Source organism: Ursus arctos, unplaced genomic scaffold (assembly GCF_023065955.2).
Source record: "Ursus arctos isolate Adak ecotype North America unplaced genomic scaffold, UrsArc2.0 scaffold_19, whole genome shotgun sequence".
NCBI lineage: Eukaryota > Metazoa > Chordata > Mammalia > Carnivora > Ursidae > Ursus > Ursus arctos.
Window position 1 is genome coordinate 1574736 of NW_026622863.1, and position 26273 is coordinate 1601008.

The 26273-nt window shown below is 59.5% G+C and overlaps 1 long non-coding RNA gene across 1 annotated transcript in view; it reads right to left on the reverse strand.

Annotated features, from left to right (window-relative positions):
• LOC130544160 (uncharacterized) overlaps positions 1-24862 on the reverse strand; it is a 74851-nt gene extending 49989 nt beyond the window's left edge. The window contains exon 1 of the long non-coding RNA XR_008960192.1: positions 24662-24862. This is a non-coding gene — a long non-coding RNA (uncharacterized LOC130544160). The remainder of the gene's footprint in view (positions 1-24661) is intronic.
• Positions 24863-26273: the final 1411 nt, after the last annotated feature.

A 26273-nucleotide genomic window follows, 5' to 3' on the forward strand; every position in this document is an offset into this window, starting at 1 on the left:
CCTTTTCTTGGGCTGCTTTTGAGAACTGAGTTGGTCTCTGCTTCCTGCTTCACCTGCCGGCTGCTGCTGAGTCTAACCACTTCCCAGATGCCGTCTCCTCCAGGAAGACAGCCAGGATTTGGTAGCGCCACTGCTGCCAGAACGCCCTCATTATTGCTCCCTCGCTGACTGTAGGCATGCACCCCTTTCATCCATCAGTCATCTGCCCATGGGAGGGCATCTCTCCTTGCTGGCTGGACTGTTCCTGCGGCCCAGGATGGGACCTGGAGGCACCCATTGAAGAGTGTTGTAGGAATGACCAGGGGATCGGAGGCGGGGGCCACTGGCCTTGTGGTGCGCCACCTTGGACTCAGCCCAGGGGAGAAAGCTCTCGGGCCCCCAGGACTGGAAACTGTAGGTCCAGCCAGGCCCTTAGCTCACGTCCCTTCTGCCTCCCCACCAGCACTCCGGGAGCTTGCTTGGCCGCTGAGAGCAAGCACAGGGACCCGCCCTGGGATCGTCCCCCACACAGGGACCGTCCCAGGTGGGCTGCTCTGCTCCCTGCCAGCCCCCCTGCCGAGGTGAAGCAATGCAGGGCACACAGGACAGCTAGAGGGTCTGCGAGACCCCGCGGGCGTCTTCTGTCCCTCCTGTCTGCACCTCGCTTGGGGCCACTGTCCGCTTCCCAGACTCCCCCAAACAAAAGCATTTGTGGAAAGCAGGAACCCAGAAAGTAGATAGTGCCCCGCTGCAGAAGTCTGCGGGTGGTCCGGGCCGGCCGGTTCCTGAGGAAGATGGGACGCTCACCAAGGAATGTCCGCGGGGAGAGGCGGGTGCACAGGAGTCTTTCTCCAAACAACACTGGGCACAGAGCTGGGGATTGCTCCCCCACCCACATGCTTTCAGCACCCCTGAGGCCCAAGGCTCTGGGCGGAATGCCTTCCCGCTGGCACACTCCCACCACAAAGACAAGGGCACCAAGGGGCCGGGTGGATTCCTCTCTGGTCTATCAGATGCTTGCTCCGTGTCAGCTGCATTTTTCCTCTGAAAACACTTTTTCTAACTAAGAGTTCTCATCTTTCTCTGGCAAACTGCACGGTTTGCTCTCACATGGCCCCTCGTCCCCGTGCCGTCGGACGCCAGGAGGCCAGGGGAAGCCTTGGGGACAAGCTCACAGACACAGAGCTCTCCAGCGGGCCGGGCCAACACCCCGCGAGGCTCCTCCGGAGATGTGGGCTCCCCTGCGGCGACCCGACCAAGGAGCCTTGGGGCCCCTGATGCCACATGCCTCTGGGGCTGAGGGCCGTGCTGGGAGGGGGGACTCTCTAAGCTATGAACCCATAGGGGCACGCGAGCCAGGACTTGGCCGTGGGCCTGGCTGTGACATGCAGGCCCCGCCCCCACCCCCATCTCTGCGACCAGCAGGTGCACAGCAGTGACACATGTCCTTGGAAAACATCCATGGCCACTTCAGAGAGGACCAGTGAAGCTCTGAGTGCCCTCTGAAGTCTCCCCCCAGGTGAAAGTGGGAATGTGGGAGGCATTTTGGGGGCAAATGCAGACCAGAGCTGGGGCGCTAGGCCACAGCCCACCATGGACCCTAGTGAGCCCCAAAATGCACCCAGTGGGGTCCTGGCAGATGCTGGGCCCACACTGGTCACCAAGACGACACCAGGAGGCAGCAGTCTCCTGGATACACAGGAGGAGCGCCAGTGGAGACGGGAGCTCTTGCCCCTGCCGTGTGCCAGGACCGCTGAGCCACGGCTCCCTGACTTGGGGCCTCTCCCCCCTGCCACTTGCTGGGGCCACTGAGCCAAGGCTCTGACTCTGAGCCACGTGGGCTCATGACCATGGTGTCTGAGCCTCACGACACGCCTGGGGAGTCGGCACATAATCACCCCCGCTGTCAGCCTGCGGAGAGAGAACCAGGCCAGAATTCGCCCCAGATACCACAGTCCCAAGGCCGGGGCACCTACTTCCCGTCCCGCTCTCACCGATCCATCCCCGAGCTGGTCGGAGGCCCTGCCTCCGGGTCGTCCAGGCTCCAGCCACTCCTTACCTCCTCTGCGGTGGCCACGTGTGCTCCAGCCCCCACTCTCCGGCGGAGATGGTGGCTACTTAACTCATTCAAAATGAGTTAGAATTCAATAAAAGTGAACATTCAGCTCTTTGGTTGCACGAGACACGTTTCGTGTGACCCACAGGCACGTGTGACGGAGGGCGACGGTGTGAGTGCGCGTGCAGAGCGTTTCCATCACAGCAGGAGTGCTGGTGGGGGAGCAGGTGCGGCCTGCGGCCGAGTGTGAGAGGAGGCGCCTGCCAGAGACGGCCCTGCCCTCAGGCACAGGGCCCCCGGCGGCGCGGACCCGGCAGGCGGCTTCACTTGAGCGCACGTGACGAGGGGCGCGTCCAGTCGCCCATCTCGCCCACCGCGGCGTGAGCTTCAGGTACTTTCTGAAGAAACAAGTGACCAGCTTCGTCCAGCTTTGCCGGGCATGGCGGCTTTAAACGACGCCCCCAAATACGTCGACACCCCTCCTTTCAAAGGCGGAGACTAACGTCCCTTCCGCTTGAGTGTGGGCCGGGCTCCGTGCTTGGCTTCAAAGGCACAGAAGGCCGTGGACGTGAGTGTGTGATGCACGTGACGGGCTCAGGGACACTCCCCGGGATCGCTCGCTGTGGGGGCGTCTGCCAGCTCCAGCAGCCCTGTGGGGCCCATGTGGCAGTGGGCCTCCCGGGCCTGGGCAGGCTTCCGATGGTGGGGGGACCGTGGAGCCGACCCCACCCCGCGAAGCCGCTGCCAGGGTCCTGGTGCACAGAAACGGGGGAGATGGCACATGCTGCCTGCACTCAGCTGCTGTGTTTGGGCTGTTTGTTACGCAGCAGCGCACAGCTAACCCAACGGGCTAGGGTTTTCTCCAAAATACAAGCCTGGCCGTATCATCCCAAAACTCTGGCCCACATGCCCTTGGGAATGACATGAGCTCTCCACATTTAATCCCACGTGACACCACAGCCCGTGTACCTACTGTGCTCCAAGCACTGAAAACACAGGGACGAGTAATCTGGTCTGGTGGGTGACTCGGTGCAAAGAGGCTGTGCCTGCCAGCTGCTGTGCCGGTGGCCAGACAGCCCCCTCCCCACCACCGTGCAAAGGGGACAGGATCCCCAACCCGCCACCATGCAGTGGGGCAGGACCCCCAAGGCAAGGGCTGGTCTGGGCTGCTTCCCTCTCCCGTCGACCTGCAGATGCTTGTCCTGACGTTTCTGTGCCACCGTGGAGTATGGTTTGTCCAAAGGCCTCCAGACGGGGAATGGCCAGTTCCCCAGATGTGTCCATCTTGGCGATGAAGACCAAGCCCAGGGAATCACGGGGAAGGGGGTCAGCCGCAAAACAGACACAATACGACCAGTGAACACGACGTCCCTGCTCTGGAGAGCCCAGGTGCAACGTGAGCTGGTTGAGGAGGAACCAGCTTCCCCAGGGCGAGCTGTCCCCCTGAGGCCCACCACCCCCAAGGAGCAGGGAGTAGCGGGCCATGGAGGCCACGTGGCCTCAGGGTTGGAGCTCTGGCAGGAACAGACCACGAACAGCCCTGGCTCTTCCCAGCTGTGGGGCCTGGAGCCACGGGCTGTTCTCTCTGAGCCTCACCTTCCTGTCCAGGAGGGAGTGAAGGGACTGATATCCTGGCGCAAGGGGGCATCCTGAAGACCGCAGAGGACAGCAAGGGTGAGACACCCCTGTGCTCCCCAACGTTTTCCATTCCCTTGGCATCTTTCCAGCGACTCGCAGTGATTAATTCTCAGGGGACCCCCTTCTCCTGTGCGCAAGTCTTTGTGCATGGACCCAGGGAGGGCTGCTCCAGGCTGGGCCCCCTCCTCGCCCGAGTGGACAATTCTGCCCGGTGGGGAGCGCGTGTCTGACCTGCCCCCGGCAGCCTCTGGTCACAGGCAGCAGATCTGACCCAGGCCAGCCCCTCTAAGCAGCCGGCGAGGCTGGGCGCCCTGGGACGTGAACACGCGGCCTCTGGACACACCTTCACACTGTCCCTGTCACCTCTCCGGGCCTCGGTTTCCAGCATGAGGCTGGCTTCCAGATGCAGCAGGGCCAATGGAGGTGAGTCAGAGTGCCAGTCTCAAGCAAAACCAGAGCACTGCTGATTTGGCCCCAGAGCCGGGGCAGGTCTGCGGGGGGCACTGCTGCCCCTTCTGGGGAGGACAGCCCCAGTTTCCCAAGTCAGGCACCGTGGGGCTGGGTATCGGGCCATCCCTCATCCTCAGTGCTCTCTTTGGAGCTCTGTCCTGTCTTCCCAAACACAGAACATGAATTCCTCCGGAAGAGATTTCCGTCCAGACAGTTCAGGGTACGGAAACCAGCAGAAGAGCCACAGGCCTCCTCTCGTTCGAGCCTCTGTGACGTCACTGGCGCTCCCCTTCTGAACGGAACTCCACGCGCCATTGTCTGTTGGATTTATCCCTTCAGCGAGGCCTGTGCACACCAGTGTGCCAGGCCTTCCGGACGGGACTGGGCAGACGGTGGCAGCCTCCACACCCAGCCCAACAGCCTCTCAGACAGTCCTCCTGCTTCCCCGAAAAACCCTCACACATCCACAGCCTCGTATCCAGCCATCCGCAGGAGCCGCGGCCCGGGGCCCACACTGCTGTCTACGTTTGGCACAGCCCGCGCCGAACGCTGCACAGACCAGAGAGGCAGGACCTCCTCGGGCCTTTTCAAGGCGGGGAGGTTTTGCATGTACACACTGCAAAATTCATGCCCTGCGAAAGCAGGTCCCACGCACAGGTCATCTGCCGCCGAGACCGCGTGTGTCCAACCCCGCCCAGCTGTCTGAGAGCAGTAGTCGGCACAGCGATCGCCAGGCCTCGGAGCCCGGGCACCCTCACCTGCACCGGCGCCCGTGGGCTGCAGTTAGAATCACTCCCCGGGGGAGCGGCGGGGCCTTCCCTGAGTGTCCCCCACCTGCCGCTCATCCTTGGCTTCCTCAGCAGGAAACCGGACCCTGCTCTGGTCCCTTGACCGCCTTTTAAAGGACGGAACGGCAGCTGACAGTTCCCTTTCGGCCGGCACCGGCCTGGCTTGGGAAAGGTGGGTTTGTGCAAGTCCACTGAAATGTTGACAAACCGCTGGACTGGAAAAGAAGGAAGGGCATAAATCCTTGCCAGAGTGAATCACAACAGTAAGGGGAAGGCGGAGAGGAGGTGGCGTGAAATCCCCGGCTTCTTCCCCGCCCCACGCCCAATGGAGGAGCCATGTGGTGTCTCTCTCTCCTGCACGCACTAATGGCTTCCAGACGCCGGCTGAGCACCTGGGCCTCAAGCTGCCAGGCCTGGGAGCGGGGAGGGTCCCGTGGGCGGGGATGCGAGTCAGCCCAGGCTGTATCTTCCGGGGCCCTGCTGCCCGCTCTGTGCAGAGGAACGGACCTCCGCCAAGCCTGGGGTATCGCAGTCCGTGCTGCGTTTCGATAGCAGCCCTAACAGACGACAACACTGCCATGCCTGCTGCCGGCCTGCGGGTGAGCGCACCCCTGCAGGGAGGCGGGGCCGGAGCTCCCATTTCTTTTCCTGTGGCCCAGCAGCTCTTAGGAAATGGGGCAGATGTCAGGGGCTGGCCCACCCGCGGAGGAAGGTGATAAGCCACAGGAAGGGAAAGTGGCGCAGAGCCAGGGATTCTGTCCTGTGGGATCTGGGGTTACCAGGGCCTTTCGGCCATGTTACTGGGGCTCAGTCCTGGTCCCTCAGGTACCAGAACCCAGGAGTGTGGTCACCGAGCGAGCCAGGCTGCAGTGCACCCGCTCTTCATGGCCTGCAGGTGCTCCCACAAGGTGGAAAGGGTACCCTTCCTGTTCTCATGAGGGCACGAGGGCCATGATGAGGGCCCCACTCTCAGGACCATGTCCGGCTACCTTCCTAGGCCTCACCTGCCTCCGGGCACCCCCACTTTGGGGGCTAGGGTTCCAACACAGGAATTTCGGGAACATGCAAACATGCAAACATCACCCCCACAAAGAACCCGCACCGGTGACCAGCACCGTGGTCTACGGCACGAACTGCCCTCTCCCAGCTGCTTACGTTCTGTGCCAGCACAAATGGCTACTTCTTCCTTGCTGATTTCTCAGCAGGAATTCTATCACCGTGCCTCGGTGTTTGGGGAATGAACAAACAAACGAGGGGATTCGATTGCTCGGTTCTCTAGGGAGACGGTGGTGGGGTTCTGGCTTTCACCCCCCCACACACCACATCCTTCCCTCCCGCCCTCAGTGCCGCCCGCTGGGTCCACTCCCGTCCCTCAGCCCCAAAGGAAGACAAACCCATTTCAAAGGTGTTCTGAGCACCTTCTGATGCTCATCTTGCCAGTCCTCATGGGTGGTGACCTCACGGCTGTTCTGTCTGCCGGGGGTCAGATGAGGTCACGCTGCCAGGCACCTTGTGGGTGCCGCTGAAGTGACATCTCGTGTGCTCTGATCTTTAATCTCCTTGAGGACTGAGATGACAGGCTCTTGCCTCCAAATGCTGTGTGGAGAACAGCAAGGTAAGGAGTGCTAGCTTTGGGAGCCCTCAGCGAGGTCAGGACGGGAGCCCTCAGGTGATCAGGCCTGGAGCCCTCAGTGAGATCAGGACGGGAACCCTCAGAGAGATCAGGACAGGAACCCTCAGGGAGATCAGGACGGGAACCCTCAGGTGATCAGGACAGGAGCCCTCAGTGAGATCAGGACAGGAGCCCTCAGGTGATCAGGACGGGAGCCCTCAGGGAGGTTAGGACAGGAGCCCTCAGCGAGGTCAGGATGGGAGCCCTCAGGTGATCAGGCCTGGGGCCCTCAGAGAGATCAGGACGGGAGCCCTCAGCAAGGTCAGGACGGGAGCCCTCACGGAGATCAGGACGGGAACCCTCAGGGTGATCAGGATGGGAACCCTCAGGGTGATCAGGGTGGGAACCCTCAGGGAGATCAGGACGGGAGCCCTCAGAGAGATCAGGACGGGAGCCCTCAGGGTGATCAAGACGGGAGCCCTCAGGGAGATCAGGACGGGAGCCCTCAGGGACATTTAGTTAGGTAGAGAGAAAGACCCAGAGCAAAGCGGGTGACCCTTTCAGTAGCAGGGCAGGAGACTCGTTCACGGCTCCCGTCCCCACGACGTACATTCCAACGGCAGCAGACACAATTCTCTCTCAGGACCGTGTCTCCATATCCCGAGGCCAAAGCAGCACCCTAGGGCAGACTGACCACTCACCCTCAGCAGCACAGACAGCCCCACCCCCTCCCAGGCCTTGATGCCTTCCCGGACGCGCAGCACTTGGCCATCGTCAGAGGCTCTCCTACTCGGCAGGACAGCACCAGCAGCCCTGATGCGATGCAGAAGGAGCTGGACGGTCACAGACGTGCTGATGCCAAATGAAGTGACCTCTCAAGCAAGAGGGTGACCTGCCAGCGTGCCCCCACCGGTTCTCACAGCAGGGAGGGCCGGGAGGGGAGGGAGGGGAGAGGAGGGAGGGGCGGACGCGCCGCGGGCCATGCCTACGCTCAGCGATGACTCACTCCTGTCCAGCGCTGTCCCGGGCCTCCGGGACCTCATGCGGCTGCGGGGCAAGGCACAGGCTCTGGGGCAGACGCAGCCCTGCTGCCCGGGGTGAGACATGGAGCTGCGAGCCCGTGCTTCCGACACCTGCAGGGTCTCCCCTGCAGAGGGCAGGCCGTGATGCCAACCTCACAGGCCGTGGGCTGGCATGGCCTTGATCACCTTCTGGGTCCAGCAGAGCTGCTGGGGGCGCTAGCCCGGGTGCACCAGGCACTCGCTACGGGGAGAGAAGGAAACCTCTGGATGAGAGGACCAAGCGAAGCAGAAAGGCTTTCACACCACGGACCACGGTATGGCGCGCTTAGTGGTGGAGAAGCCAGCTGTAGCAACCCTAGGAGATGACAAAGGGTTTCGAGTCCAAAGACCTAGATTTGGTCCCTTGCCCTTGGCCTGCCAGCTGTGGGGCCCGAGTCTGGGGTCACTGTCTGGGAAGCAGAGGCCCTGCAGGGGTCCTGCTGGTCCCATTCTCCTGTTCAGGGAAATGGGGTCACAGCAGCAAACCAAGGTGGGCAGGAGTGGAGCATAGTGAGTGGGAGGACGGCGACCCTCCCTGCCCTTACGAGGCCGAGAGCCTGGGCACGGCTCCACTGAGGGGGGAGATGATCGCCGCAGACAACACCCCTACTTCCGGCCCCACTCTCCTGCAGTCTTCAATCCTGCTCGCCCAGGGGAACCCCTTGAACCCAGCATCTCTGCGAGGTCCAGCCGAGCCCTCTTCTCACATTGCTTCCTCCGGCACCCGAGGGCCGTGGGGGCGCGCAAACCCTGCTCGGCTCCCTTTGCCGCACAGGGGCGGCACGTGAGAGGCCGTCCAAGAAGTGATGATGCCCCAACCCGGCAGCACTGGAGGACACAGAAATGTCTCGAATGAGAAGAGGCACGCGAGGGGCGCCCTGGGCTCAGGCGGTTAAACGTCTGCCTTCGTCTCGTTCCTTCACCCAGGCTTGCACCGCTCAGCGGGGAGTCGGCTTCTCCCTCTGCCCCTCCCCAGCGCGCAGGGGTGGGGGTGCACAAGAGTCCCCTGAATGCACGCACCTGTTCCCGGGGCTCCACTCGGGTCTAGCCTGCTGCTTGGCGCTTCCGGGGTGAGTCACTGAGCCTCTCTGAGCCTCCGTTTCCCTGGCTGCATGGGGACGACCACGCGCTCTTCTCAAGGTTGCTGAGGACTAAATGAGATGTCCGGCGGGTGCTTCATGGGGCGCCTTGCACACAGTGGAGGCTCAGGGAACACTCCCCCTCCCCCCTTCCCGTGTCAGGGGTTTGAGGCTCACACGCCCAAGGCACGGGGCTGTTGGGAGGTGCAGACAGCCGAGCCTTTTTCCTATCGAGTTCAGAGCGTCCCTGGCATTCAGAGAAAGCCGTGCTCACCGAACACATGTGTGATTGTATGAATTCACTTCGTGTGAGACGTCAGGTTTTTCCACGTCGGACGTGGCTGCTGGAGCCTTAGACACCGGTGGCTCTTTGCAAGTGCACTTCCAAGGGCACAGAGCCGGACTTTCCCAGATGACGGGCACACACTGGCCAGGATCATGGTGGCCCTACCGGGCGCCCGTGCCCCGACCGCTGGTGATGGCATCTCCATGGTCCCCCCACCCTGCCCCTCCTCAGGTCTTGCTGAGGGCGCTTCGGACCAGCTCCAAGAACAGCCACAGGGCCCACCCATCAGGACGTCTATCACCTGGTCTCAGGGACCGGTTGAGGGGCAGTGACCCAAGTCCGGGGCACGGCTGGGGACCTCGGAGCAAGCAGCCCACGCCCCCTGGGGCTTGGACCAGAACCTTTCAGAGGCTGAGCTATTGCCCAAAGGGTAGGGTCCTCTCGAGAAGGAAGTAGAGCTGGAAACATGCCATCAGACATACCATGTGAGCTCGGAAGCGGCTGTCCCAGCCAGCATTTCCATTCGTGCTCAATGCCCAAAGGGTCCGAGTGGTGACATTCTCTGCAAGCCTCCGCAGGCGGCCCCATCTCCCCGGTAGCCAGCTGCCCAGCCCTGCACCTCACTCTGTCCCTGGTCCACTCACCAGCACACAGTGTGGGCGCATCTCTGGCTGGGCAACGGGCGGCAACTTGCGTGTCCCAGTGGGCCTGTCCCACCTCTGTCCAGTGTAGCTGCCGGACCCCTCACTGGGCTTTTGGGAGGGTCAGAGGTCGTGGGCACTGACACGCTTCCCAGTGGCAGGTCCTGGTGAGGTTAGAGACCATGGAAGCCACTTCCAACTGACGGGAGGCCAAGACACGGCCGCAAGCCCCCGGCCCCAGAAGTGGGGCTGAGCAACAGCCCCAGAGAAATCCCCGTAGGTGCCACCCGCCGTGGCAAAGCCCTGCCGAGCGGCTCACCGGAGATGACCCTGATGGCGGGCAGACCCTGAAAGTGATCCCAAGTGTCCGTGGACGGAGCCAGACACGGGGGCGACGCGGTCACCGGCCGGGGGATGCTGGGAGCCCCCAGGGGCCTGAAGAGGCAGGAAGGAGCCTCCCCTGGAACCCCTGGAGGCAGCGCGGTCCTGCCCACACCTTGATTTTGGGCTTCTGGCCTCCACACCATGAGAGCATAAATTTCTGTTGCTTAAAGCCCCCAGGTTTGTGGCCCTTTGTTACAGAGACAGCAAGAAGCTAACGCTCCATGGAAGTCGGGGAAAACGACTTTGCAACAACGAGCAATAACCCCGTTTATGCCTTTATACACACTTCCCTCGTTGAACCCACGGTACGCCTCTCCCAGGTTCTGCACCCGCCTCACCTCAGCCTGCAGCTCAGCCCCACCAAATCCAACAGTTTGGCTTGTGGTGCTCCCAGCCTAGAGTCTTCAATGGCTCCCTATTGCCCTCAGGCCAACAACTCATCTCCGGAGTGCATTATACGGTGTGTGTGATCTCATCCCAGTTCACTTCTCTAGCTCGGTCTCTGCTCCCGCTCCTTCCTGCCTTCCCTCCTCCGGCTAGCGGGAGCCTCCGTTAATGTCACAGACATGTCGGCTCTCCCACTGTGTGATTAAGAGGGTGAGGCCTGGCATGGTGCGCAGGGGCCAGGGAGGAAAACGGAAGGCACTGGGCCTGGTTTGGCCGCGAGCCAGGCAGGTACCTACGGGCTCTGCTTTTCTTCTCTATAAAATGTCAGTTGGATTGAAATTGGCCCATCGTGAGTCTACAATATTCAGAACGTTTCAGGGGGCGCCTGGGTGGCACAGCGGTTAAGCGCTTGCCTTCGGCTCAGGGCGTGATCCCAGTGTTATGGGATCGAGCCCCACATCAGGCTCTTCAGCTATGAGCCTGCTTCTTCCTCTCCCACTCCCCCTGCTTGTGTTCCCTCTCTCACTGGCTGTCTCTATCTCTGTCAAATAAATAAATAAAATCTTTAAAAAAAAAAAAAAAAAGTTTCAGAACACACAAAAAATACATGCCCAGAAAACGGCAAGGTTTTGGCTCGATATCCAGATTTGCTATTATACGGATTTGGACTCACCCACCGCTCCAGAGCCCACAGCCCCACAGAGGAGTAACTACTTCACAGCACAAAGGGCCGGAGCCGGGAGACAAGCCTCAACAGTAGGGGCGGCGGCGGGGCGGGGGCGGGAGACCGCGCATGGGGCTCCTGGTTGGTTGATGTTTCTGTGGCTTTTCTCACGGTGACAAGTAGCACAGGGAACAGTCCCCTCTGTGAGAGCGCGTCCCCAGTGCCCCGCATACAGCAGGAGCACAATAAACGCACATTGAATAGATGTGCATGCACAGTGCTTCCCAGAGAGGGGCTCCCAGAGCCGTGCAGGCAACGTGCTCACAATTCCCAACATCCCCCCGTCGGGGCCCAGGTGGTGCCGTGAGGGGCCCGGCAGGAATGAACCGCTACGACCCCCAGGTCCCTGCACCCCTCTCCAGCACGGCGTGGGCCCCCAAGCGTGGCCGGGCGTATCTCCCTGGCTCTTCTCTCCGGCGCTGGTTTGGGGAGCGCCGTCAGGCTCGTGCCGTCCCCACAGGTGACGGTGGCAGAGCAGGGCTCGCCCGACAAAGGTCTGCGTGTGTTTGCTGAAGCTGCCCCTCCTTGAGCCTCCAGACGGTCGGAAAGGGGTGACTGCGTACCGGTGCCCTCCCGCTGTTGATGACGCGGCATCCTCCCCTCAGTGGGGACGCTGTACACACAGGGTTTGGGAAAGGACGCTCTTCCTTCTCAAATGGGAAAACGGGGGCAACACCTGGCGTCCCGAGGATTCGTTCCTGAGCACGTGTGCGGTGCATCGCGTGTGCAGGGGCTGCTGGTGCCCCAAGGTCACGGGACAGACAGTATGGTCCCTGCACTGGGAAGCTTGGGTCCACATCAGTCCTTCCTAACTTTGATACACAGAGGAGCCCCCCGGGGTCTTTGTAAGCAGAGTCTCATGCAGCAGGTCTGAGCAGGGGGAGGGTCTGCATTTCCAGCAGGGTCTCGGGGGGCTGAGGCTGCCAGCCTGAGGACCAGCCGTGCTCACAACCTCTGGGAGCTTGTTCGAGGTGAAAATTCTGGGGCCCCACCTGGGACTCCCGAAGCAGGAGCTTGGGGAGAGGGGCGCACGGATCCGGGCCACGAGCCCTCCCGCGGATTCTGATGCTCTGGCAAGTTCGAGCATTGCAGGGTCTAGATGGGGTTTGGTCCGGGAGCTGCCACTTCTGCTTCCCTTGCACATGATGACATCACGAAACAAGAATGTGCCCAACAGGACGCTGTTGAGTCAGTCTGAGCCTCAGAACCCTTCTCAACACGCAGTCCAGGCCCCCCCCCCCGCCCCCTGGGAGCCGGCACTCGGGGTGACAGCTCTGACAACCTGGGTCTACGCCGGGCAGATAACAGCCCGCCACCCCTGATACGACAGATGTTACAGTGACGGGATGCACAGCGTGACACGGGAGCTCCGGGGGGGCGGGGGGAGTCACAGAAGGGGTGAGCCATGACTGGACAGCGGGAAGATGAGAGGGAGCCCGCAGGGAAGGAAGGGAAGGCGCTCCGGAGAGGACCAACAGCAGCGTTTGCTTGGAAACAGGGAGCGTGAATCCACGTAGGGCCAGACCAGATTCCCAAGTGCGACGGGGTCACGGAAGGAGGCATGGGGAGCCCGGGAGCCAGAGGCCTGTGTGAGCGAGGCTGACGCACGGGCGGCTGCCGTAATCCCTGCAGGAGGGTCAGCGAGGCAGGCGTCCCCCGCCCCCCGCTGGTCTGCCAGGCCCCTCCCCAGACCCTGCTGGCTAGAAAGGGCTGGGTAGTGGTGCGGCGGGAGGAGGAGGAGGAAGGATCCATCACGGGATTCGAGACCCTCCAAGATAAACATACAGAGAAACTGAAAAGCTGGGGCCTATCGTATTAACCATGGGAACAACAGAGCATTAGGCACTGCATTTTAATAAAGCGTTCTGTCTGGTTTTGATTTCACAGATGCAAGAAAATGCAGGCAGTCTGGCATTAAGTTAGACTACTCCAGACTGTTTCTATAAACCACATTTGGGATTCTCTCAGCATTTCTGAGATTCAATTTACAGAGACTTCTCCAAGTCCCAAAACCCCTAAATAAACTCTGGGGGGACAGTGCTGTTGGGCCCTGGTGGGTAATACGTTACCGCGGAGCGCGTCTTCCAGCAGAGTGCAGTGGGCTGCCCTTCGCCAGGTGACCGTCCCTCTGATGACAGCAACACTGCACGGGAGAGACGGGGGATTTCCCCTCCTGCACCCACGACAACCTGCACTTTTATCAAAGAGAACGTCTGCGCTCTGGGGTTGGACACACGGCGACCACAGTGCGTCTGGGCAGGCACAGGGTCTCCCAAGGCCACGGGCACGGAGGGCGCTACTCGGCTTCCGCGGACCCTGGCAGGACCCAAGAGGCTCTCAGCACGAGCCCACCTGGGCGTCCTCACCGTCTCCATCTGCTCAGGGCTCACCGGCCAGGAGAGCTGGACCCCCAGCGATCTCACACAGGGATCTGCAGGCCAGATTGCCACGGGCTCCTGCCTCCAACCGGGGCACCTCCCACACCCCACCTCTCCCGGGACCCCCCGTCCCTGCCCTGCCCTGCCCGGGGGAGTCTGTCCCGAGTCCAGTGCCCTGACACTGTCTGTCTTGCAGCAGCTGCTCTGGGACTCATCCCGACTCGATCGTGGGCTGCTTCCTGAGTCTGTTGGCCGGCCGCGTCCCCCAGCCCGACCAGAGCCCCGGAACCAGAGCCCTCCCAGGGAGGGCTGTGTTTATTTTACTTTGCATACATTTTTCCAACACAAAGAGGCTCCAATCCCGGCAGCTCTCTGGGCCCTGGCGGGCACGTTCCAGCAGCCACGCGTGCCATGCCAGCCAAGCTATCTCCTGCGAGGGGAAGCGGGCCCCCTGCCACCTTCTGGGGTGAGCTGTGCTTGGCACTTGATTTTCAGAACTGTCTTCTGACTCTTCACCCCAGCTGGTCTCGGGGAGAAAAGGCGACCGGCAAGCCCCAGCTAAATGCTTCGTGAGGAGCCCGGGCCAAGAACAACCATCCAGCATATGCTGCGAGTCTGGCTCACCTTCCCCCAAACACGTCACGAGGCGGGAGCCTGCGGGGGGAGCTGGCCCAGATCCCCCGCAGTCGCTGCCCCTGACCGGCTGGGGAGGAGCACCGCGTTTCCAGAGGCTTCCAGCTAAGTGGATGTTCTCCCATTTCTAGCCCATTGGTAAGGAGAGGGGAAAAGAGGCCAACTCCGGACACCCATCAGCAGGACTCCATCTAGACCCTCTGAAAATCCAATGTCGTATCAGAGAAAGACACCCTTGAATGTGGAGAGCTGGGGTTGGGAGCTCATCCCAAAAGGAAGGTCATGGGGCCAGTTCTCACCCCCTTCTGGTGCCCCTGGAATCTAGAATAGAATAATGACTACACAGTAATGATAAAGAACACCACCCGCTGTTGGTGGGAGAGGTCTAACTCCAGAGTTCAGGACACTTCCACTGCTCCATCTGGGCAGGCACGTGTGCGTGTGCACGTGTGTACACGTGTGTGCAAGTGTTTCTGTGTGTGTGATTGTGAGTGTACATTGTGAGTTCGTGAATGCATCCGTGTGCACGTGCATGTGTGTGTGCACGCATGTGTACGTGTGCACGTGTGTACACGTGTGTGCAAGTGTTTCTGTGTGTGTGATTGTGAGTGTACATTGTATGTGAGTCCGTGAATACATCCGTGTGCACGCATGTGTACGTGTGTGTGCATCCGTGTCAGCACCAGCCCAGCCTGAGGCAGGCAGGAGCCACGGCCGGCGAGAGGCAGTGTCCTCTGAATAAACCCATCAGCAGCACGTGCTTAACTGACGAGAGTATGGGAGCAGCGCTCCGAGGTCTCAAGTGACTCCAGCACCCTCCAGCACACTCGTGACGTAAGAGCTCGTGAACGCGGTCCCCGCAGTCCCCGTGTAGCAGGTCTGCTCTACTGCAGCCTTCAGAGGTGACCGCAGCCTGACATGGAGGCTCTCGGGCCGGCAGGCATAGGCACCACTGCCGCTCCGTAGCGAGGGGAGAGAGAACAGACCCAACGCCAGCAGCAGAGGAAACTGAGACCACACAGCCAAGAAAAATGGCCTTTTTCTTTCCAGTCTCTTGCTAAAATAGCTTTCTCCTTGGCTGCATCTTTGGGGACATGGCAGAAAGAATACGTTCAAGGGCTGGTTCCTCCCACTTTCCGCAGGGTTTTCCAGCGGCAGGCCGACCGCACGGCACGGCTGCTTAGCGGTCAACGGCACCCTGCCCCTGGGAGATGTGGCGCCAGGCCGGGGACACGCAGGGCTGCAGAGCCGCCCGGAGCGGCCTTTCGTCCCACGGAGCCATGTCCAGGATGCAGCATCAGTCTGGGCGCTGTGTGGCGCCCCCTCTGGTGGGCAGCACGGACTGCCCCAGGTGTGAAGGTCCCCCACCATCTGCACCAGGGCCGGGCATCTGAGTGCGGACCTGCAGCCTCTGTCCATGAGGGCTCCAGTCAGACACTGGAGTGCTTGAGGCCACTCGCCCGGTCATCCACTCTTCGTGGGCCGATGGCCGTGCATCAGGCCCGATGGCTTCTACCCGGCTCCGTCCCCAGCCTTCCCTTACTGCTGCACCTGGGTCGGGTGACAAGGCCAGCCCAGCCTCCCATCATGTCACCCCGTCCAGGGGCTCCTGCAGGGTCTGTGGGGTGCACTTATTTCTACTCTGAGCGCACTGGCCACGTAACATGGGCCACAGAATGTCTCTTCTGTTCGATTTGTGGAGATTTGTTTCACGGCCCAGAATATGCCTGTGTTGCTGAAGGTTCCGTGTCCACTTGTAAGAAACGTGTGTTCTGCTGACGCGGGGAGGGCTGTCCCGTGAATGTCCGTGGGGTCAGCTTGGACGGGGCTGTGCTGGGACTTCCCTCCTCATGAGCTCCCCGCCCCCACTCTCAGCTGGCGGAAGGGGGTTTCCAGTGGCCTCCCTTCCAGTTTCCCGTGCAGGGCGAGCACACGGACCGCGGCTGTGTCTTCCCGCAGAGCACGCAGAGTGACACGTCCATGATGAGACGCCCTCGGCCTCCCTGTTGATGCCCGTCTGGCGTTCGCTTCATGTGATGTATTTTCATGGTGTAACTTTTTCTGCCCTCTTTCAATCTACCTATGTCTTTATGTTTAAAATGGCTGGTTTGTTTTTAACAGCATAGACTGGGTTTTACTTTCTTCCCCACTCTTACGATCTCTATCTTTAGTCGTGGGTCCACTGAGGACAGGCAGGATGCTGACGAAAGCTCCTCTCACAGGCCACTCTTCAGTGGCAGATGGAGGGTCCTCCTGAGGGCAAGACGGTGACGCTCCTGCTGCAGACTGGTGTCCTTGCAAAGGGACCGCCAGGCATCTGGGCAGAGGTCCATGGGGCACAGCCCCTTCACCCCAGCCCCTCCCCCCCAGAGCCCCAGAGCTCCCTCTCAACATTCCCACCTGTCCTCCCTCAACGGGCAGGAGCCACCCCTCCCCTCTGCAGGTCTGCATCGGCGGCACACGGGTGGGCAGTGGGTGAGGCCTGGAAAGTCACAAAGCTCCCAGGAGAGCAGATAAACCGTCACATCGGCCTGGGCCCGTCACAGGCGGGGAGCTCTCGCCAGTCGGGGCCACCTCCGCCAGAAGCCACCAGCGGCAGCTACACGGAGAGAACTGGGTGCGGCCACTTTGCGTCGTGGAGCAAGAAAGGCCCCCAGTCCCCACACGGTGGTGGGGGGGGTTGGCGGGCGGAGCTGCGAGCAGGGCTCCCTGGCGCGTCCCCGTGGCTGCCCTGGGGACACTGCACCAGAATGGAGAGTCGACACCCTGTCCCCGTTCGGAGTAACGGTACAGCACGCTGCTCCCCACAGAACCAGTGCTCCGATTCCAGCGGACTCACGTGGCAAGAAAAACACGCCAGCCTGCCAGTGGGGAGCAGGGCTGGGGGAGGGGAGAAGAGAACAGGAGGGACGCAGGAAATCCGCAGGTTCCTAAACTCCGGGCCCCTCCGCCCCTCAGTAAATAGTGTTTTAATTTGTGGTGATTAATCCGAGCTTCATTCTAGTCCTGGAAGTCGGGCACATGGTATGTGTAGTTTGGCAAACGAGTCCAGCTTCGCCCCCTTCCCGCGTCCCCTCCCCCTGCTCCCCCGTCACTCCCCCTTCCGTCCAGATGAGCGAAGGGATAAATTCCTCCGGAAATGTTTCTGCGCCAATAAAGCATTACCACCTGTCAGTCACCAGAGAAGTGCCCGGGAGCCTCTCCTGTGCTTGGGGCTTTCTCCCGCCTTGGAAAAGCCCCCGCGGCCCCAGCACCGGAGCCGCACCACCAGAGGCCGCGCACGGGCGGGCTGGGCCCCTGGCCCACCGAGGCTCTCAGGGCGGTGCGCGAGCAGCTGTCACTTGGTCATCTACGGGTCACATGCGTGTTTCATGTAACGTCTGGTCTGGATTTAATTGTCTTTTTTCAAAGCCGCATTTTACCCAAAATTGCAACAAGAGCAGATGAGTAAGCGAGAAGACGAGCTGGTCGTTTGAGTTTGGACAGATGACCGAGCTGCCTTGGGCCTGACAGGTCGCAGAACTACCTGCCACAGGCCGGTCAGAAGCCGTCAAGGGACACAGCCTCAGCGGGCAGAGGGAAAGACGCCCCAGCCGAATGTGGGCCTCCTCTATTGAGCTCTGAGGTCAAGACCTCTTGGAGCAGGACCTGCTCCGTTCTTCGTGGGAGAGGGCGGTGGCGTGTGACACTTCTGTGCTGGCTCGTGGGCTGCCGCCTCCACCACCCAGATTCTGTTGGAAGGGACCCTGGCAGTGTCTGGGGGGCACCTCCAAACCTCGATGGACGGACACGGGGTCCCCAGCCAGCTCCCTCGGTGGTCTGGGTCCGATCCATCGCACATCCCCACTGTGTCTCTGGTCCTCAGGGAGAAATGCCAGCAACGTCAATCCACGCAGGTGTCTCCAAAGACAAACGCGCCCCAGGGCAGAGCACGGGGGGGCCCTGCAGATGACATTCATGGGGTGAGCCTGACAAGCATCTCTGCAGCCTTGAAGCATTTTACAAGATGCAACCGGTGCGAGGTCCCAGACGTGTCCCAGCCCCCAGGTGCCAACCCACTCACTCGCCTGGAGTCAGGCAGGCAGCGGGGGGGCACGGCAAGTGGGTGCAGCTTTAATAGGCAATAAAGCCTGTGTTCAAATCCTATAGCCTCGTTCCTTACCAGCGACCTGGTCTTGGAGAAATCTGCTGACCTCTTTGAAATTAACCCCCTTGTGGTCAGAAAACATACTTTGTAATGTTTTAATCTTAAATGTATTGGGAACTGTTCTACGGTCCAGAATGTGGTCCCTCTGGACAAAGTTTCCACGTGCGTTCTGCCCTGGCCTGGAATGTTCTTTGGACGCCAAGTGGGTTCAGCCAACTGATAACACCTTCTGCGTCTTCTGTGTCATCACTGATCTTCTGTCGACTTGTTCTGTAGCTGCTGGGCCTGGGCTGCTGTGTCGGCCTTGCTGGGCTACCAGCGAACGCTCAGCCAGCTGTGGCAGTGAAGGGGATTTACGGTGTGATTAAGTCCCTAATCAGCTGTCCGTAAGGAAGACAGAGGATCCTGGGGTGGGGGCCCACCTGCCTCAGTCAGTGGACCCTGAAAGCCCGGCTGGGGCTTCCCAGGGAGAGAGGAACGCCTTCCGACGAGCAGCAGCGCTGGCCACGCCCGTGCCCACACCAGCGCCACCAGACTTGCTTCTCCGGCCCGACCACGGCACGCGCCAACTCCCCGTGCTCCTTGGTAGACACACGTGTCCCGGTCTGCGAGGCTGGCTGAGCCCAAGGACAGGCTGCTGACGCCCCCAGCTGCAAATGTGCACACCTCCGTGTCCCCCCCAGCGCCAGCGGGATTTACTGCACTTATATGAAGCCGTTAGTAAGGACACACGCATTGTGCATCTGTGTCTTGTGGGTGAACTGACCCCTCTATTCTCAACGACTTGTTTATCCCCGCAAAAATGCCTTGATATAAAATCTACTTTGGCACAATACAGCCCAGCCAGCCTCGTATTGGATGGGGTTAGGGGGTGCATCTTTTCCAGTCACCCACTTTCCGCCCGTGTGTGCCTTTCTGTGGACGCCGCGCGGCCTGCAGCAGCGCCTCCTGGGGGCTCCCCCCTTCGTCCCATCTCGCGGTCTGTCTCAGCTCTGAGGCTCAGATAGTTTACGCTAATGTATGTGTATGGGCGGGTTTAAACCCCTCCCCTGTGATCTGGTTTCTGTCCGCCTGTCTGCTCCTTATTTTCTTTCTCCCGTTTTCGCAGCTTCTTTTGATTAATTAATCAGGACTTGTTTTAATGATTCTCCTTATCCCCACCCTGGGGATAGCTTGCTAGCTACACCTCTTCTCTTTACTGGATGTTCTGGAGGCTACGGTGCTCGCGTGTGACTCTCCACGTCCGGCTCCACGTCACATCATGCCCTGTCGCACACGGCGTGAGAGCGACATGCTCCCGGCCCCCTCCCATCCCCCGTGCTGTTATCATCAGAGATCTTATCTCTGCGGAGAATGTAAACCCCCCAAATGCATTGTTATTATCTTTGCTTTGCACTGCAAATTATCACTTCAAGAGATACAAAAATGAGAAAAGCGCATTTTGCACTTACCCAAGCAATCTCGCGCTCTTCACTGCTCTGTGTGGATGTAACTTTCCGTGTGGGGTGGGTCTGCTGCGGCGGGAGGGACCGCCTCTCCTACTTCTTACAGGCCTGCTGCAAGGAATTCTACCAGGTTTTGTTTGTCGGAACACCCTTCATTTGCTACTTGCTCTCCCATCCTGGCCACATCTTCACTGGGTCACGAAACCCTTGTTGACTGTCTCCCCCACGTTCAGCACTTTACAGACGCCTCCCATCGCTTCCCAGGTGGCACGGTTCCCGGCAGGAGTCGGCTGTCCCTCCCAGCGCGGCTCTGTCCACACCGCTGTTTTCCTCTGGCTGCTTCTGAGGCGCGTTTTTACCAGCAACTTCAGCGACGTTCTCGATGTTTGCTCTACACGGGGTTGATTTTGCTCATTGCACCTGTGGATTTATGGTTTCCGGCAAATTCAGAAAACTTTGGGTTGTAATTTTTTCAGAACATTTTCTGTCCCTGCCTCTCTCTCTCCTCCTTCCGGAACCCCAGTTACACAGGGGCTGGAGGACTGGCTGTCACCCCACAGGGCACTGGGCTTCTGTTATTTTGTTTCTCAGTATTTTTCTCTCTGGTTTGACTTGAATCACTTTTATAGCTTCAAACTCACTGATCTTTAATTCCACAGCGTTTATCTGCTGTGAACCCCATCCAGTACATTTTTCTTGTTGGATATTACATTTTCATCTCTTAAAGGTCCATTTGTGACTTTTTCATATTTTTCGCTTCTCTTATTACGTATTCCTCTTCCTTCCTGACATGTGGGGCATCTTTCCAACAGCCGTTTTAACATCCTTGTCTGTTAATTCCATCGTCTCTGCCTCTTCTGGGTCTCCTTCTGTTGATCCGTTTTCTCCCTGACTTCGGGTCTTGACTTTCTGCTTTTTTTCATGCATGGTTATTTTTGACTGAATGCCAGACATTGTGAATGTCCGTTGTTGCTTTCTGGCTTTTGTTGTGCTCCTTTAAATAGTGTTGGACTTTGCCCTGGTGTGCAGTTCAGTGACGGAATTAGTCAGATCCTCCTGACGCTTGCTTTCAAGTGTTGTGAGGCTGGGTCCAAAACAGACCTCGCTGAAAGCTGATTTACCACCATTATTCAGCGCGTACTCCCCCGAGATTCCACTCAATGCCAGTGTATTCTGAGGTCTCCCACCTCCGCCTGCTGTGACACAAACCGGCCCAGCCCCGCGGGAGCCCCAGGATCGTTCTGCCTGCTCCTGTGGGCAGCTCCCTCACACACACGCACGCTCAGCACTTGGCACAACCCTGCGGGGTTGCTCTGTAGGTCCCCGGCACTCTGCCCTCACTTCTCGCTGGTGTGGCTACTCCAGGCTGGCCTGAATCAGATGTCCCCCAGCCAGATGTACGATTTTCAGGTGAGTGTTTTGGTCTAATGTCAAGTTGATCATTTTTTATTTCCACATTTTAAATAAAAACACTAAAAATCCATTACCCTCTACCAACATTGTCATTTCATCCAATAATGTAAAGGACATAATCTCGGGATAAAGGGCATTCCTCCCCAAGGTAGGACAGCTACGGGCCTTATATACCAATTCATAAACTCTCTGCGGCTCCCTTATTTAACCAGAGACTACGGACATTTTTCACAGGCTGACATTTGAGGACAATATTGATTAGAGATGATGGAGATACTGTGCCTGGCGACAGGGGTTAAGGGTACTGGTTCTACTATTAGGTATGTGTGTCTGAAGTAGACACGTGAGCCTGGCAGAAGTGACAGCAGGTCTCCTGCCTTGGAGGCTGCTGGGTGTGCAGGTGGGTGGGGGCCAGGGTGGCACAGGTTATCACTGAGCTCCTGGGACCCCGATCTCCAAACACACGGCACGCACCTCCACACACCCCCAGGTAAGCAGTATCATTCTGAATTTGCAAACCGATCCTTTCAGTAAATTCCAGCTAGATAATCTTGCTCTCCTGCGGCGTCCTCTTCCTTCATTACAAGAAGAGACCGGCAATTCTCTGAGAGGTATTAAAGCTATAATACCATCTAACTGAGATTCTCTTAGATATAACTGGAAATTTTGGAAAAGACGTTACAGCTTCTGGTTACATTTGGCTGACTGAATGTCTGCCATTTTTCTCTATCTCTGAGCAAAACCAGAGCGAGAGCAAAGGAACAGAAGATGCAGAGCCATCAGGACCGACAGAGGTAGGAGGTAGGAGCCCTCAGGTGAAAGCTGACGGCACAGGGGAGAGATGGTGGAGGGGTCACCCTCAGCAGGAACTGAGGGACCCCACTGCAGGAACCCAGGAGTAACGACCACGGACGCTGATATTTGGGAGTTCTCTGATGAGCCGGCTGGCTCCTGTGTCTTGCCCTTCCTGAGAAGCCTATTGAGAAGTCCCAGTATATTCACACATCCGGTCTTAATGCTTTCTTCCCACACCCAGCGTGTCATATTACCCACTCCTCCGCTCAAGAACAGCACGTGTAAAACCTGCCATGATTGGATGACTGTGATCTCCAGGGGCCACCTCCCGTGTCCTCGGTGATTTCAGAAAAGTCATTTACCTCCTGACCCTGGTCCTTGTCGTACAGAGTCCTACAGCTCTTGGCCATTACCAACTCCTGGTCGATTCCTAAGGCCATTCCCAGTCTGTTTGCTCAACAAGTATTTATGCCCCCCCCCATGTATCAAGGATTGGGTGCCTGGACAAGCCGGGTACAAGCCCAGCGAACTCCGTGCAGCATGAGGCTGGCATCTGAGAGGCGGGACAGACCATAACCACAGAAGAGGTACACAACCTGTCAGCTGGGGGTGTGTGCCACGAAGAATCAGAGTGGGTGTGGGGCAGTGGGGACAGCAGGTGTCTGAGGAGGCCTTCGAGCAGAGCCAGCTGGGGGGTGGGGGGTACGGGCAAAAGGGCACAGGCGGGAGGGGTGGGGACAGGGCTCGGGGACAAGGGACACAGGGCCTCTGTGGCCACTCACCCTCGACAACAGACTACAGGCTGGGGTGGGGGGACGGGGCAGACCCGCGAGCGAGCCATGGCAGTGGTCCAGGCAAGAGAGGAGGGGCCCCCGCCCGAGGGCGTGTGAGGGAGGCGGTGACAAGATTTTGGATCCATCCTAAAAATGGCGCCACAGGACCTGCTGAAGGGTGGAATGTGGGCGTGACGGGGTGGGGGTGTGCAGGACGGTTCCAAGGCTCTTGGCCCGGGGAAGTGGAAACACGGGCTTGCCGGCAGTGCCCAGGCCTGCGCGGGAGGGGCAGGCAGGAGCCGGGGTGGAGCCCAGCACTGGACGACCCTGATGCTGAACAGTCTTCCAGAAAGAAGGGGCCCTCGTGTGTCCATTCTCCTCCCCCCCTCAGAAAACAAAACAGACGCACGTATGAGAGGGACTGCCGACCGCCAAGGTCCACCGCTAGAGTCCTCACGGCCGTGTCCTTATGATCTCATCGTGACTGGGGGGCGGTGAGGAAGGATGGGGGGATTCCCGCGTCCGGCGGTAGAAACGGAGCGTGGGAGAGTGAGAGCGAGACTCTGGTGCGGTTCCCTGGGGCTTAGGACCAGGCGACTGTCAAGTGCCTTTCCACCCCTGACCCCGGCTTCAATCCTCACAGCCGCCCCAGTGACCAGCTGCGGGAAATGAGGTGGAGGGAGGCAGAGACGCTGACCCAAGATTCCACAGCACGTCGGCAGCTGAGACTCGGACTCAGACCCCGGGTCCCAGGCCAGCGTTCCCTCCACCACACCTCAGAAAGATGCACGTATTAGTCGTGCGAGAAGTGCCCATCAAAACCCCTGGGAGAGACCAGAGCACGCCCCCAGGGTGGCCAAGAATCAACGACACGGATGCAGCATGACCGGGGCCCGTGGGGCACCGTAGCTCCCACAGTCCCAGTGGGAATGCCTCATGCTGCAGCCGCTGTGTGGCCCCCAAATCCCCCAACACGGGGAGCTGGGAGAAGGGGGCAGACGTCCACCCGGCAGAAGGGATCCCTGGGGCTCCATGCTCCACCGTGCAGAACACGGCCTTCAGCTGCGAGTGGACAAGCCGGCGTGGCGGGTCTGCACCGGGGAATAGTGCCAGCAACGAAGGGGAAAAACCATCCAGACCCGCAGCAACCGTCAGACGCATCGTGGAGTGGGGAGGGACACACGCACGGAGGGTCCCATCCTGACGTTCCGGAAAAGGCAGCCCAGAGCTCTGGCGACAAAAATCAGATGGGGGCTGCGGGGGCTGCTGGGGGTCTGCATGGGGCGGCGAGGGGTGGCAGGGCCTAGCGGGGCTTAGGGGGCTCTGGGGGTCCCGTGGGGTCTGTGAGGGTGCAGTGGGGGTCGAGCTGGGGCCTGGCGGGAGGGAAGGGAGGGAAGGGACGGACTGCAGAGGACAGGAGGCGTTTCTGTACGTTCGCTGGGACGGTCACACCATCGCGTGCACACGGAAGGCGGATTCTACTGGAGGTGACATCCCAGTAAACCGACCGAAACAGTGACAAAACCAGACCAAGGGCAGCTCCTGCAGCAGACGGGTCAACACCGTGCACGCCCTCCCTGCCCTCTTGTCCCTCCTCCCGCACGACAGCGCTCTGCGCCCGGCCCCCGCTTCCCTCTCAGGCTTTAGACCCGCCGAGGCCCTTCCTGGCTGGCCAGGGGCTCCCACGGCCATCCACCCACCCCTGACCCCGCCGGTCTCTCCAGAAGGACGCACACGCGCCTCTGTCACCACGGATGCCCGGTCCTTTTTCAGTTTGTCACACAGCAGGTGTTCCCTCAGAGTGACTAAGGGAACGCACCAGAGATCAAACTAAGCTCCAGAGAAGAGACTCACATAAAATGACTTCCCTACCCCCCATACTGCTTTGGCAAGAGAAAGTCGTCTGTCAGAAAAAGACGCGTGCAACGGATGGCAACACAGCCACACTCTGGGCCGTCCCCGACCCCCCAGGAGCAGGTGGCAGCATCCTACCTGTCACAGCCGTGGGGCCAGACTCCTGCTCAGAGCGTCGTTGGCCTGAAAAACATAAGGGGAGAAAACAGTTAATAACCACGCCCAGAGTCTAGTCTTTCCCAACTGCCGGCTCCGCTCAGCTGAAAATCAGCAGAAAATGTTCGGCCAAGTTTGGTGCCCGCTCAAACGCCAGAGCTCCTGAGTTTCAGACCGAACACCAGTGTTTTGAAGTTAAGGTTCTGGTAACACTTGGCTCAAACAACAGGGATGGTAACAGGCTCATAAAAAAGGATTTGAAAGGCTCCCCGGCCACCAATTAGCTCTTACAAAACTGTATTTTGATGAGCGAAGTGTAAATGAATCAGCCACACATGGCCCACAGCTCCCCGGAAACACCCACGGGCCTGACAATTACGGGGGCAGCGGGCCGGGGCGGGGGCGCGGGGAGAGGGACTTGTGGGGCCACACTATCACAGATCCGCCAGACTCCTAATCCTGGGAGGGGGTAAATCGTTGAAGACATCTGGCTGACATAAAAACGGCTGGATTCATCCTTCCTCGAACCAAATATTATTCTCATTAAAACATCATCAGACCATCTATTGGGAGGGGCGTATCACCGTGGAGAGCGGTGCGGAGGGCAGTGCAGAGAGACTCGCAGTTACACAACCGCTGCCCTGTCAGCGACCCGGCTCGCGCGGGCTCCCCCCGATGGCAGCCGAGGCCCCGGCCAGGGTCCCAGCCAGGGTCCCGGGCCTGCCTCTGCCGGACACCGCCTTCCCACAGCCAGCGCGAAGGGTGAGCCTGTGCGCCAACGTGGAGAGGCCGTGGCACCCAGCTGTTTGGGCAGATGCCAGGCTCGATGTTCCCGTGTGGGTATTGGGGAGATGTGGTGAGCACGCAGTCAGCTGGCTCTGAGTCGGGGTTATCCTTCCTAAGCCGGGGGGGCCTGATCCAACCAGAGGACGTTCTTATGAGCGAAAACTGAGTTTCCCCAGATGAGACACAATTCTGCCTCGTGACCGTAACAGATACCTTGCCAGAGTTCCCAGCCTGTTGACCTGCCCTGCAGACTTCAGACGTGCCAGCCCCACAGTCCTTCAGTAACAACAGATCTCTGTGCAGACAGACAGACAGGTATCGATAGATGACAAAAAGAAAGAGGTGCTAAGTAGGTAGACAGCAAGAGAGAGACGGTAGATACATACCTGGAGAGATGACAGACAGACAGACAAGCAGTGGATCAGTAGAGGTAGACACCCTATTGGTTCCGTTTCGCTGGACAACCCTGGCTCACACACTGAGAAAGCAAAGATATGCCCATCCCCCATGCTGGCCCTTGAAAAACCCCTCACCCCAGTGGTTAAAAATGCCGACCCCGATTTATGTGAAATTCTGGAACAGGCGGAACTAATCTATGATGAAAATATCAGGGCAGTGGTTGCCGCGAGGGGTGAGGGGGTTCCCGGGTCGGGGCCAGGACCGCTAGGAAATGGGGGTCCGTCTGGGTGAGGGAAAGCTCCGTGTCTTGATGGAGGCAGGTCCACCGGTATTTGTTTTTGTTAAACCTCAGCAAAGGGAGCACCTAAGCCGTGTGCCTTTCACAGCACGGAAATTCTACTCCGTAACA